The sequence below is a fragment of the Rhopalosiphum padi genome, chromosome 2 (genome assembly GCF_020882245.1).
Source record: "Rhopalosiphum padi isolate XX-2018 chromosome 2, ASM2088224v1, whole genome shotgun sequence".
NCBI classification, from domain to species: Eukaryota; Metazoa; Arthropoda; class Insecta; order Hemiptera; family Aphididae; genus Rhopalosiphum; species Rhopalosiphum padi.
In genome coordinates, this window is record NC_083598.1 from 9071959 (window position 1) to 9088025 (window position 16067).

Consider the following 16067-nt stretch of genomic DNA (forward strand, 5'->3'; position numbering starts at 1 on the left):
CTAGTATTGTAGCTAAAATAATTCAGGACCCAACTAGTGTAGCAACTATAAAAATCCGGGACCGAACTAGTATAGTACCTACAAAAATCCGGGACCCAACTAGTGTAGTACCTAAAATAATTCGGGACCCAACTAGTGTAGTAATTATAAATTTGGGACCCAACTCGGATGCAGCCGTTGCGCCGATGCCTAGATCAAACCTTTATAGGTATCAATTAACTATACGAATGTATATATATATATATTATTGCTTAGTATAATATTATTTATTTTCCCAAAACTGTTATTAAATAATAATCTCAATTTAAACCTAAAATACTTTTAAACAACCTGCATTTTTAACGTTTGTTTAGGTATTTTTGAATTATGGTTATTATGTCTAATTTCTATGACATACCATAAACTTACATAATAATATAGTAAGTATATTTTTTACGCAAACTATTCGCTCAAAATTTAAGACTACTCTTTATCAAATTATACATATATATATATATAGCCTAACCTAACCATTTACACAATCGATCCTTTTCTCAAACGGTTCCTTTGGGTTTTAGTTTTACGAGCTCCAAACTAAACGTTACACAATGTGGACATTAGATATTTGCATTGTGCATATTACCTATGTATTATTTGATACCATATGTTAATATGTAGATATATTAACATACAGAACATCTTCATGTCGGCGGGGTTAAAGTAAACCACCGAGGTCGTTCAATATTCATATAATACAACAATATTAATCTTATTATTATGTACTGCCCTGACGATACGCAGTACAGAGAGGTACGGTTGAAATTAATGCGCCGTCGGTGTATATGCGTCACTACGTCACTATATCTATATCTACGAGTATATATGATATGTATATATTATGTGTGTGTAACGGGAACGCTGATAGTTTTGGGGTGTTTATGATTTGTAGCTTTTGGAGAAAGGGGTATATATTGTAATTTTGGTAAGCGAGCGGGGGCGGTTTTGGGTCGTCGGGTGTACAGGGGTAGCTAAATTCGCAAGATAAGACACGTGCAACGGTCGCCGCTTTTACACGCTTTCACCGCGACGGCGGTGGTGGTGGTGTGAGAAGAGGCGCGACGCAATGGCTGCAGAAACAATTCCGTGAATACATAAATACACAATTAATCACTCTCTCGTTAAAATTGCGAGCCTGCCGCATCGCGTTTTCTCTGCTCCGCGCGTTAACGGATGAAATACATCACAATCGCCCTTTGCATCTTTTCAACCTAATCGCGACCCTGTACATTAAACCACATGTGTAATCGCTATAATAATATTAACGCCGTGTATACCTAATGTTTTCGGCGGTCGTTTTTATTGACGGATTTTCGTTAAATCGCGAAGAAGAACAAAATCGGTTACAGGGTGATATTCGATTTTTTTATTTCGACCATACACCCGATAGGTATCAGTATTATCCTGCATTGTGTAATAAATGTAGTATGGCCAGTACAGGTGAGGTGAGATTCACGTTTTTAAACTCAAGGGAAAGTTACATGTAATGTCACATTATTAGATCCATCTTGATATTTTTGAAAATAGTTTAGCATATTATTACTTGGTTTAACATTGATGGATGTCAATGATGGTGTCACAGTGGTTTGATTTATAATACATTTTAATAATTGTGATATCATTAATATTTAATGTTATATATGTGTCACGAACCACTATATATATATAAATCAATATCACTACGTAAACCACGAGATTATATTAAACTCCTATACTACTGCCACTATATGGTTGTAAACCCGATAATTCGTACCATTCGTGAAATATACCCTCACCGCCAAGTTCTGCAATTTTAGAAAAGAAACTTTACTCAAAGTTTTTATCATCAACCGGACGCGGGTTTAATTAAAAATAAACTTTCGCAGATTGGACCCGACCGCCGGGATGGCGCTTCACTCGGTTATAACTTATAGTTATAATATTATTATATCTATATATATATATATAGGAACGTTGAATCATTATTATTTTCTGTAATCGCATGTATACAAACCAAGAAAATCTTTGACGGCGGGTTTGGTAATAATATTACGTATATATAATATATATGTTCTTATATATATGCCTTGCATACTATATACTTTTTTTTCAAAAACTACATTAAAACCTTATCGCCGTGCGAATGAAATTTTGAAACAAGAGTTGGCTTAATTACTGTTTTAAACTTTAATTTAATTATACATGTCACGTTTCGCCGACTATCCGACTCCGCGTTGAAATATTATAAAACATTATTTATATCTTGATTTCATATATAATACATACAATTAAGTCAAAAAGACTGTTGGCATTAGCATTATATAGTTATTCGTACATTATGGTATAATAAAATTATTAATTATAAAGTTTAAAATTATTAAAAACAGATCTATACTTAAACAATACATTTTTTTTTTTTTTGATTTTTCTCAACTTCCCCTATAACGTTCATTCCGGTTATAAAACTCACTCATTTATTGTTGGTTCCAAAGAGAGCCTTATAAATGGCGCCCACTGTATGTAATATAATATGTATGTCGAATGGAACAAATAAACTTGTATTTAGGCTACCTTCTTTTCGGCTAAAATGTGCCTTTCTTTTTTTGGCTTCTGTTTTTCTTCTCAAACAGCACAGTTTTGTTTAAAGTTTACAATAGAACCACTTCACTAAAACGCTTTAAATTTAACTACTTTATAAGATACTAAATATCAGTGACGTACGCAGAAAAAAGCTTGGGGGGGGGGTGTTTTTGAAAATCAGTAGAAAAAAGTAGAACTTTTTTTTTAATAAACATACGAATTTTTTTGATCAAAACTAGCTATACTTACTTAAGTACAATACCTACTTTTTTAAGTATAAACATTGATATAAAGAAAAATTACAATACTAAATCTAATTTTCGCGAAGTTTTAGCTATTATATTAAGAATATCTTCACTAAAAATGTTAAGTCTTTTGAAGATTATAACCGTTTAAAAGTTTTATTATATATATTGAAAAAATAAATGATATGCATAGGATTAAAAACTAGTTAGTGTAGATCGAGTGACGAGTGTTTGGTACACTCAAAACCATATATCGTTTTGGTGCGTAAAATGTACGGCCGCCCGACGATCCACCATTCGTCTAACGTCTTGGTATGTAATTTGCATTGCCATCATATAATATAATATATATATATGAGTCAACTTCGTGTGCTATTGGTGGCGCATCAGTTTCGTTATGAATACCTACGGCCCGTCAAATTCACTATTACCGGACGACGCATCACATCGAAATCGCGCGTCTTCGCCGGTGATGCAAACGCCGGCCGGTCACCTTGTAATTGTTCCGTTGTGCTTATTATTATTGTTATCAATGACGTATTGGCGTTAATATCACATATAGTCCGTGACCCGATGTCAGTGATGTCACCACAGTATTTTAATTCATAATAAATATATATATCGTCACCATCACGGCAACAGTCAGGATATATATGTATATATGGATCTCGTTCAGTACCGCCGTGTCACTGCAATTACACATTGTCACTACATTCAAAGACATGTTGACCATTGGTTGTATGTTCCCGCAATCCATGTCACACGAGATTTGTTTTTTTTTTTTTATTTTTATAATATGTTCTTGAGACGTCTCCGACACCCGACATCGTATTATTGTACGATCGCAAAATACCATTTGCAATTTTGTCGATTTTGATCGGCTGCGCTTTATCGGTCACCGTATTATTTTTATGCGTCTTCGATTGCGTTCAGCGGTTCGTCAGCCTCCGCCCTAGTGTGCCCCGCTTCGTGGCAACTTACTCGACGTTAAACGCTTTAGTACGTTTTTAATGTTTTTATCGTTGTTGTCCGGCTTCTTCGCCGGCTGTTCCGTCGCCGCCCGCCAACTTTTATACCGTTTGTCGTTATACCTTTAAACGCGCGATGCAGTACATTCTCGCTCTAACTATACCGTTATCCATGAAGTTTCGTGTCCATCAAGCAGTCGGTCGCATTGTTACGTAACGATTAATTGTCGATCTCTCGTAAATTAGTAACAATTGCTATAACTGCTATTGGTGCCGTTAATAAGGTAGCACCGTTGTCCACTCCGGTACCGCTTATAATAAGAACTGCAATTTTACGTACGTCGTCGGTTCGTCAACTGCTGTATCTTCAATGCACGAAATCATTGTATTGCGATAACGATAATATACGATTACCGATGATTTCATTAATAACAACAGTGAGTCGGTGTATTCGATTTCATTGATGTTGGCTGATTCGTAGACTGCAGCCATTTACTCTCGTGTGGTGTTTGACGTTTGAACTCTGAATTGCAAATTAACTAAATTCTGATTTCGTCCGATGCCGGGCCTTCCAGGCGACGAGTAAAACTTTTTTTTTTCTTATTACCAGCAAGCTATAGTGTGATGTTCATTATTCTTAACGGCCAGTAGATATCAGGAATGAACGCTTTTTTATTTTCTATAGACGATTATTTTTTATGTATAACACGTAGTACTTACGGTAAATAGAATATTATATTTTAATATCTTAACGAGGATTTGTATTATTTTATACTCGTTTTATACTTTTAAGAAGGGGTCTTTTTTATATTTAATTTTTCTTCTTTCAATTTAAGTCTTCAGACATATTTTTCCAATAAAATTAGGTAATTTGAAAAAAAACAGTGTTCGATTCAGAATATACGATAGAAATCGTCATAATTTACAATGAGTAAAAGCAAATTATTAACCACGCCAGTATTATATACATAATTAATTGTAATTTTTATGCACAACGTTATGAATAATATTAGATATTAAAAGCAAAAAAAGCACATTTTTAACCACGCATTTTTAATATAACAGATAGTACTAAGCCTGTAAAAGTGAGAAAGAAAATGTGCTTTTTTGGAAACTAAACCTGTGATAACCAGGGACTCAGTTTACCTTATACCTTTTAAAATCCGGGACTCAGTTTACCACAAAAACGGTATTTCGGACTCAATTTACCTAGCCCCCCGTATGATATTACAGGTTAGGTATATCAAACCTGTTTATCAAAGTATAATAATAATTATGACAATTAACATTAAGATAGAATAAGTAAATAACCATACAAAAACCAAATATTTTGGGGGGCGTTTGAACACCCAAAACACCCCCCTGTGTACGTCCCTGCTAAATATATATATATATTATATTAGATATTTTCCTTCATTAAAAAATCAAATTTATTTAATTACATTTTAATTACATTTAAATTAATTGTTCTAATTGTAAATTTAAAAAAAAATCTAATAATTGAAAAAGGACAGTGGTGATAGAAAAGGAAACGTTAAATTTTGGTCAAAAAGGTAGAGTAATTTTGGTCGAAAATAGTGTCACTCATATTTTGCTGTTATGGAAATGAGGAAAAACCTTTTTCCCATTTTCATAATCGAATTATTTGCTTTTACTTAATTGTAAAAATAATAAATAACTATAGACATGTGGTACTCCGAGTAGAAAATGTTACTAAATTTATATATTATTTTAACTTAACTATAATTGTATAGTTTAAGAGTTTTACAAATTTAATCGAAGATTAGGTTCGATTGCCAAAATAATGTGATGTATTATATTGAACAATACATGTTGGGACCTTCATATAAGTACTTATTGTAAATAGTTCTATTCAACGTACGGAAAGTCAAGCGTACATTTTTTAGTTTGCTAGTTTTATTTTAGATATTTTATCTTCTCCTTGTAATCACGCCTCTGTTGGCAATCGCAAATCATCTTAAGAGTACACAATAATGCTAAGTACACAAATGGAAATGGATAACACGGTTATTGTCTATTGAAAATAATTGAGTGAGTTTGATAAATCGGAAAAAACTTTGTAAAATATTTTTATTCAAAATTAAAGCCTAAACAATAATCGTATTGAAATTAATACCACAACGCAATCAATTAATTCACTGATACCGAAGATCTTGGCGAAAAATTCTATAGAACGCGTATACGAAGCTCGAACGCGTTACGACATCCGTCAGCAAACTATAGATGAATTTATAGAACCATGAAAATTTAGATTTACATAGGCAACGCAGGAAAAAATGTCGGCGGTTGTTTTTGAAAAAATGTACATAAATATCATACTATTCATATGTAGGTCAGGTAATTTATTTTTTGTTCTTGATGATATTTCGGAATGGGTTTAAACACCCCTCTCCCTGCATTCGTGCCTGTACATAGGACATCATAATATAGTTATTATCAGTATATCGTACTATTAGTATAATAAGTCAACACTGCAGGCATTACGGTAGGTATTATTATTACTTCAAAGTATTTGTTATATTATCAGCGGAGTTATCGATGAAAAGGATACAAATTTTTATTTCGATCTACTGTGGACAACAAATAATCGGATAACCGTATAACGCACGGCATGCACGATATTTAGATTCGTACAACTCCGCGCACACACATCCTCTACTGTATACCGCAACGGTCACCGGTCACCGATTAAAAACGTTGTTGCGCCGTATAATCCCGTCGTAATCGCGTCGTACTTGACTCGTCCCTCACAACACAATATACTTTAATACAATCAACCCATCATCGCGTTTATTTTCCGTGTTCAAGAGTATGGTTTTTTCAATATTTTCGGACGTGCACTCCCGCCGCGCACTGCCATATCATATCATATATACACATAATATTTATTGTTCGTATACACACAGACGAGTAACGGTCGCATCGTACGATAAAAATACGTGTGCGTATATATACATATACAGTGCTCATCCGGTCGCGGACGAGCACTCCGCTGCCGACGTCGTTGCGCGGCGCACGTGACCGGCGAACGCGCGCGTATTATAATAATATAACATTATATACGCGCGCGACCGTCGCATATAGAGTCGTACCACCGGCAGCGAGCGAGGGGTGCCGGGCCACGTGCGCCGGGCGTGCGGTGCCGTGAAAAAATTATCGACGAGCGGCGGCCGAACACCATAACAGACGCCGGCGGTGGTCCTCGGGCAAACGGTAAATTAGCTAGTTTCGGCATATTGTCCGCGGTTAATGGTTCGCGATGTTTTCGCGATGGTTGCGAAACGTTTACCTCCCACGGTCCCGCCGCGCCGTGGCCTACGAGCCGTACGACAACGGCGACGACGACAACGACGGTACCTCGCCATCGTCTCTGCGATGTGAAATAATTATTGTGAACGTCGTTCAGCGATAATGGACTTAATGCACTGCACCGCTGGTATATAAACATAAATATAAATGCTAACATCATCGTCACTGAGACCTATAACCCAACCTTATAGTGCGAACCGTGAAAACTTGGGAGTTTTTTTTATACATAATATGTTACGTAGGTATACACTATAGATTATTATTATTTTTCGTTGTCTTAGTTTTATGTTACCGGTGTATACGAAGGTGATATAGTTTAGATTTTTGACTTTTTCATCTCTAGAAAATAAAATACGACTGACGGATTGTGCCGTCTCTGTTCGGAATCGTTTTGCTCCTGGAAGCAGTGACGCACAGAAAATAAATGTAGCTATAAGCTAGCTAGTATAAACGTTTGGTAAAAATTTAAAATGAATAAGGTTATTCGTTTTTGATTACACCAAGAAAATAATATCGATTTTGACTTCTCATAGTACTAACTAGATCTAATTTGCTACCAGAATCCAGTCTTAAAATTTAAATATTATTTTTACTGTCCTAAAGATGAACAAATAAAAAAAAATACATATATATCATTCTAAAATGAATATATTTATCGGTTAGCTTAGAATCTAAAATTAGCTGCATACTTTTTAATCATGTTTCACGATTTTGATAACATATTTCGATTATTTTTAATGAAATATGTCCCGCATAGTTCTAGTTTTAAATTATAATAATATAATATAATATAATATAATATATAATATTATTATCAAGAACTTATTATATACTTTTCACGTGATTAAGTTGGTTATTTATTTTGCATAATTTTTATCAATCGTCTTAATATAGGATTTCTCTGATCACCCAAAGAACATTTATACTATTATTATGTCGGCATCAAAATTATGGTCAATTTGCAGATACATATTTAAATAGATTTCTTGTTCAATATTACTGTAATAGTATTATTGTTAAATTTTTGATTTACCGGAAACGTCGGAGAGTGACGACAAATTTCAAATTGTACAATCAAGTTTAAAATATGATATCAATATATCACCCATTGTTACTAATGTTTATACCTAAATATTAACGTATGATCCATATTATATAGGTATTGACTTGTTTTTACATATTGAAGTATACGCCCACGTATTATAGAATTCACGTGTTGACAGGGATGCAGGGTGTGCGTTTACCCACTCGGAATCGCACCCTTGTTTTTCGATGTGCTCGTTTCGATAAATATAAATCTCGGTGATTCTGCACTTGTGTAATACTCTGTATTCATACCACAACATGTTTTTATCCGATTTTCTTTTATCGTATAACCCTTTTAGCTATTTCATTTTAACAGCCACGAGCAATATCACAGAACAATATGTACTGTAACAAAATAAGTAATATGAAAAATATTTGTTTGTTGTTATTTTTTTTGTTGTTATATTTTAGATGCATACCACCTACCTATCAGTAAAAGAATATTACTATTTAATTTGCGTTTTATTTTTTTAATGATTACTTTTCCACGTGATTTTATACTAAAGATCTACTGACGTTCACATATTATTGTATTAAATTAACTATTTTTAAGTAATTCATGTAAACGTAGAAACAGGCTATAGTTACGCTGTAATATGATTTTTAATAATGTTTTCCTTCTATTATCACCGCTATTTCAGTTTTTCACGTCAAGTTTATTTTTTTCTTAAGTAATAGGATATCGGTATGCTTACATTATCTGAAATCACTCGTTATACTGCTTATTTATATAAAATATTACATGTATTTATGTTTACAATTTAGTAAACAAATCAATAGTTGTAAATGTCAGTTTTCAATCAATTGTTAATGATTTATATAATATACCTAATTTTATTTTCATAATTTCACAAACACTTTGCTTTAAGAAGTGTTTTCTGTTAATAATTATATAATATATCAATATATCATATGCTAGGTTGGCAGGTTACTTAAAATATCAATAATATTTTATAAATTAAATACAAACTTAAACCCTAATATAGTCGTATCAACAAAATATTTCTATATTTATTTTACTTAACATTTTAAAACGTTAAAGTTATTACTTATTTGCATAAAATAAAAATTCAGTTTAAGTAATGGATGATACACTTTGAATATTTATACTTTGTTACAAGTTTTTACCCTATAATGTTGTAATGCTGTATATATTTATACAATATTCGCATCGACTCATTTAGCTTTAAATTAATGCAATGTTTTTTAATGACTTCATTTTTAAGTTACAAACAGGGATCAAAATGGTCCCCTTCTTATAATAACTTCTTTATAGGTTGGGCGTGTCGTTATTAAAACACTTTTCATTGGTTAAACTTGCATTTCTTTCTGTCAGTTAACTTTGCTAATTTACATTTCTATGCAGCTTCTGATTTATATATACTTTAAAAAGTTTTAGGCTTCTATTACCTTTCTTCCACAACTGATGACATAAAAATCGATAAAAAAAAATATAAAATTATGTGTACCTAGGTATATTTTGGTATGATAATTGATCATTTTATTCTTGGTTTCTAATAAATAGATAGGTATAATATATTTAATTATAATATAAAGTTTAATAAAAAACTAATCAATTTAAGACATCATAAATATCTAAATATTTATTTTGTATTAGACATACAAAATTGTTGGTCTTTTATGAGCTTAAATAATTCCAAAGAAGTATAATAATCATATTAAAAAGTGGTAAATAGTGAATAATTTGGATAGTGCTTAGTGTGGCTATTAAATTGAGTCCAAGTATAAAAATATTTTCTTGACCGGTCTTAAAATATTAATAAATTTTTGAATTGGTATTTGATATCTGTACTTGTAGGAAATCATTTGGTTAAAGTTTAAAAACATATGTTATATAATAAAAAAAACTTATAAATTGAGTAAAACTGTTAGTGGGAGTATAGAACGAATAATTAATGATATTATTACCTATTATATTTACCTTATTATATTGATTACCTATTGCTTATAATTATAAATAATAATAATCGTAGGTGTACAACGTTATTTGAAAATCTAGCGTACATATTATATTTTCATCTATAAACTGTTAGAAGTATTTTGTATTAAATAAAGTGTATGTGTTTTGGTATGTGTTAATAACACAGTGTTGTAATGTCTTACTTTTCAGTTTTTTATACACACTCATATTATTTTCATTTATGATGTATTTGAATTATTTGCATATTATAATTATTATATAAACCGGTAACATTTAAAACCACTCCAAGTGGAGTGGAGTCAAATATTGTATTTTTTCTAAATAGTTTCTTACAACTATATTATGTGATTTATTCGACTTGGTAAATCCATAAATAATGAAATATTTCGGATTTTTCCAGCGCAGTTATAGGTACTACATAATATATAATATATAGTATATTCTATATTAATCTTTATACTTCTGTTCATATAAATACTCGAATTGCTATCTTGGTATTTCATGATTCGTTCTGTCACTGCCCACTGGATAGGCGAGTTATCATCGAGTGTGTAAAATTATATGTTATAGTGTTACACATGTATCACATATAATGCACAGGGTCGTGTCTGTGGCGTGGCGATTATATATTATATGTATTATTCACGTGTATACTGTATGCATCGTGAGAACTTTCACTCAGTGATTTCTACGGTCGGTCGTTAAAACGCAAAATAATATACTCCGCCGGATATAATTTCGAGTTGGCAAGATTCGTCGCGCTGGGTATTATTATATTATATATTATATTTATGATGCGCGTTTGGTAGAGCACGAGAGGAACACCGGCGTGACGTCTATATATACACAATAATTATTATGATATATATTATATGTGCGTATCAATACGGTATTGTTACATTTGAATTTAGGCCCACGCGTGCATAGTGTATATATATTCATATTGTTGTTTGATGTACACGAACGACTCAATTATTCGACACCGTGACTAATTGTCGCGGGTGCGCGCTGTAAGTGCCGTCGATGTGGCTGTAGGGGGATTATATATATTATTAACAGGCATGTGAATCTAACGTAAAAATGAATTCAAATGTATACTTTTCAGATTTTGCATTATACATATATATATATATAAAATATTAAAAAAAAATTCAAACGTATAATTCACAGCGATTTATACTCTGTCCTGCGAGAGAACACGCCGCAAACCGACCAAAATTAGTTTTTCTGCGCATTCCCCAATGATACCCAGTCATAAGTGAACCAGTTTTTATAGCATGATGGTGACGGGGGGAGGTTGTGCAGAATCGGCGCGTTCTCTTGCTGGACAGACTATAGGTATAATAATTATAATAATTTATTAAGTGATTTATGTAGGATGAAATATATGACATATTAACTCAACAGGGCTAGCGCGCGCGTAACCTGCAATATGACGATATAATATAATATATAATATATCCTATAGTTTCCTGAAAAATAGGACCTATAGTAACTAGTTCATAGGTCAGATTAAACGCGTTCCATCGTATTTTGTTTAATACCGTGAGTGTAATATAATTTTCTAAATTTGAATGTGTAGACAGCATCATTTTTATTTTAAAATACTTGTGTTTCGCCTTAGCTATATATTTAAACAGTAAAAATCGGTTTTTTTTTTTAAATTTATGTATAGGTACCTACTATTAAGTTGCTATTGTTAAATTGTTTAATAACTTAATGTTTGAAGTAGTGTAATGAATTTTCCGAAAAAATAAGATTTCTGTTGGAAAAGAATGAACATTTTTACTTGCTTATAATGATGATGTATAATAATGACCTATATATATTATCATAATATGTAAAATTGAACCTTTAAATATATATATATATATAGGTACTTACTTACTTATGATAAATTATTTGTTTTAATAATTCACATAATAAAATGTATTATAAAAAAGTTATAAACAATAAATTCAAATAAATATAAATAAAACAACGAGGTATATTTTTTGTGTTGTCTTATTGGTCTTCTGATTTCAAGGAAGATTTTTTGTGGTAAGCGCGGTTTGACATAACGGCAACTGGCAAGTTTAGATGTTTTTTCACATACTGATTAATTATCCAAGGACCCTGTTGATGTATCTCTAAATATTTCTTTGAATCATCTTTATTGTTTCATTAGATGTCTTGGTTGTTAATTTGTACCAAAGCTGGATTTATTTATCTCTTCGAGGTAAATAGCTTGGCTTCACTTTTGGCGCAGGGATTTAGGATAAGTTTCCATCTTGAGAACCACGTGGATAATTCTCGTTCGTTTAACATGATTTATCATCTTTCGTGCAAATGCGTGTGTGTTGGGCGCGCGCAAGCATAACTATTGCTATATTATGTGATTTGAACTATGGGGCGGGTCACGGACGGTGTGGGAAACGCGATGCGCGCACCGTGACGAAACGGTGGCGGGCTTTTACCCTCCTTGCCACCCGTCAGTTCATCTTCGGGTGCCCTGCCGATGCGGGGTGTGTGGTGGAGGGTAGTTTATCAATCGGTCGCCGCAGGGGCGCGACGGACCGACGACCGTCACCGCCGCCGCCGCTGTCGGATCGTCCGTCACGGCCAGACGCGCGTGCCCGTCCCCATCGCTCTGTATACACATCACTATAACGTTATTATTATTATTATTATTATTATTATCATTATATTGTATAACAGCACCGCTTCGTATTATATCGTTCACGATGTTTTCGGCGGACAAGTCGAATGATTTGACATGTTTCGGCGGTGTTGGCGTCAGCGCGTAAAGTATAATGATATTATGTACGCACTACCGTTACGCACCGCTGCGCGCCGCCGCTGTATTTTGTATAGGTCCTGCCGTCGCTACTACACGTGAGAATCGTTCCAATCAAAATTATTAAAGGTGCGTCACGCGTGTACATCTTTTTTTCCGGGCACGGGACGAGTCGGACGCGCCAAAGTATGTCGCGATAAAATCATTAAAGTAATTATTATAGTATTATTATTATCAAAAATAAAAATATTGATATTAATATTTAATGTTTTTTTAGAATAACTGTAATTAATTGATTTTTATTGTCATTTGCTAGAAATAATATTATACTAAATTAAAAGTCGAAAAATAACTATACGATTTAGTGTGAAATTCTAATTACCCCGTGAGCTTGCATAAAGTATTATGAATTTATGCACCTTATATAAAGTGGATGTAATATATACAACATAATGATAGGCCTGTGCTCATTTACGGAACAGTTATTATCTATAGGTGTAAAAATAAATAACTCGTAGTTATTGCAAAGACGTCATGTTTACTACTAAATAAATTTTAATAATAACAATAATGATTTGTAATATTATAGCTAAAATGTAACTAAAAATAAAATAAAAACACAAATTATTAAAAAACTTTTTTTTTTTTTTTATTATTTGAGTACCTATAGACTGCTTGTATAAAATAAAAACAAATTACATGAATAATAAATAATAATATGATTTATAACATTATAGGGTCAAATCGCTTCAATATATATATAAACTATCATATATTTTATTGAATTATATATAATATAAATATTACAATATGTATTTTTTATATCTTAATGAATCAATTGAAATCATAAATAGTCAGAATAACAATTATATACAATTTTTTTTGTTTAATCACTGTAGTTATGAATGTATTTATGATGGTTATGGTGTTGTATATTGGAATAAAAATATACGAATTTAAAATATAGTAATTTTATTCATATTTTATAAAATAATATTTATAGGATGTGTTTATTAGCAAAGAAAATGAAGTGCGGAACATAAAACAAAAAGCAAAGCAAAATAAAAATGAATAATAGCAACGAATATTTTGACAATTCGTCGTTTGCCTGCCATTCATTCTTTTTCACATATAAAGCACGTTAAAGTCCATGAAAAACTCTGTAAAAATAGTTATAAATAAAAAAAATACAATTTATCAAATCACCCCTTCTCTAGAGCAGGTCGTTATATATACGTAAATATATAACTGAAATTCTACATGATGATGGGGTAAAAATACACATTCATATCGTACAAAGTTTGCTAAAAAATCATTTATGAAATATATCATATTCATGCATATACACGTAAATATATATTTTTTTTCATCACTCTGAATTGGAAAAAAAAATTGAATAACAGCATTTATGCTCTGAATTCACAGTTGTTATTGTTTTGAAATCCGAGAGAATAGTACCATTCAAATTCGACGTGTAATTTATATAGATTGTAAATCATCCTGAGAGTAAAGCGAGATCCGCCCGGATATGGAGCTATTCTCTCAATCCCCATTTGTTGACATAATGTTTGTCATAACATTAAAATAAGTAACGAAATGTAAGAAGCACTATTTAATAATATATTTTTCTGTACCTTCTGTTTTTTTATTATAGTTGGAATTTAATCATATAATATTATGTTTTTTACAATTATATTTTAAGTATTACATTATTAGATTGATGTGAGATCTATTTGTAAAAAAAAATTACGATTTTATTATAATTTATAACAGTGGTCGGTATAGTGGCCAGGGTAGATTCTTAAAATTAACTTTCTTCTTTTATCAACAAAATGAATAAGTAAGGAATATACAATTATTGTACAACTAACCTAAATATTATATAATAATAACAATTTAAAATCTTATAGTGCTTAAATATATGCTGGCACGTATATAAGGGGATGATTTATGTGCTCAAACTTCACCAAAATAAATTCAAAAATTACTTTTTTTTTAATATAGCTATATAGAATTAATAACAATTTTTAATTTTATATTTGTGAAATGTTTGATTTATATTGCTAACTATTATAGTAGTATAGGTTTTTTTGAATTCAAATTTCTTAAGTTAACCCGCTAAACCCTATACTAAATATAGTTCTAAAATTAAAATAGTTATTAATTGTAAAAAAAATATAAAAATTACTAATTATTTTGGTTATTTTTAAATAAACAACTTTCGAATTAAAATGTTTTCTCTATTCTGAATATTTTATAATTACCAATATGATGAAATGGCTGTAATATACTCATTTCTAATTACTGTATGTCATACCTATTGTTTTTTTTATAATGTATGTATAATATATTACATAACATAACAAATATAATATAAAATCATATTTTGTAAAGAATTTAGGAAAATCAACTAAAATTAATTTTCGATATTACAAAATTGGAAGCCAATTATGATATCGATTATTATTTGATATGATATTGACATAAAAAAATTAGAGTGTAAGACCCACAAGTGCACATTTTTGTCTTGTGAGCACGTTGAGTCTATTAATTTAAGTTCAGTTCAGTTTAGTTGTATTCCATTTCCAGATCACTAGAAATTTAAACTTGGATCACACATCACATCAGTCTCTTTTATTTAGTGAATTAAACGTGTTTTTATGTGTAAAATATAGTTTATAAAATATATGATATTATTTTTTAAAACTAATTTTATTATACCGTGATGGGGAAGAAGTAATTGCTGTTGCAATGTATTTTGGAGAATTCGACAAATCGGAAAGATTATATAGATGCAATCATTTAAGATGGAAATAGTATTATAATACATGGCTGTGTGGGGGGGGGCTTTTGGGGCTATGGGTAATATCAATAGGGAATTCATAATCTAATTCTATTTCTTTTTACATTTTTATAATGTTGTGAAAAATGTATTTTTAGACTTGTTATTATTTTACTATTTTTTTTTTTTTTTTTTTTTTTTTTTAATACAACTAATTCGTTAAGTCCATTTCATTACCTGAACCTTAAGCAGGTACTAATTCGATAACATTTAATTTAATAACATTTTTTTTTATCAAATCTTGTATGTTAAACACATGTACAATTCACTTATGAATTAAGAT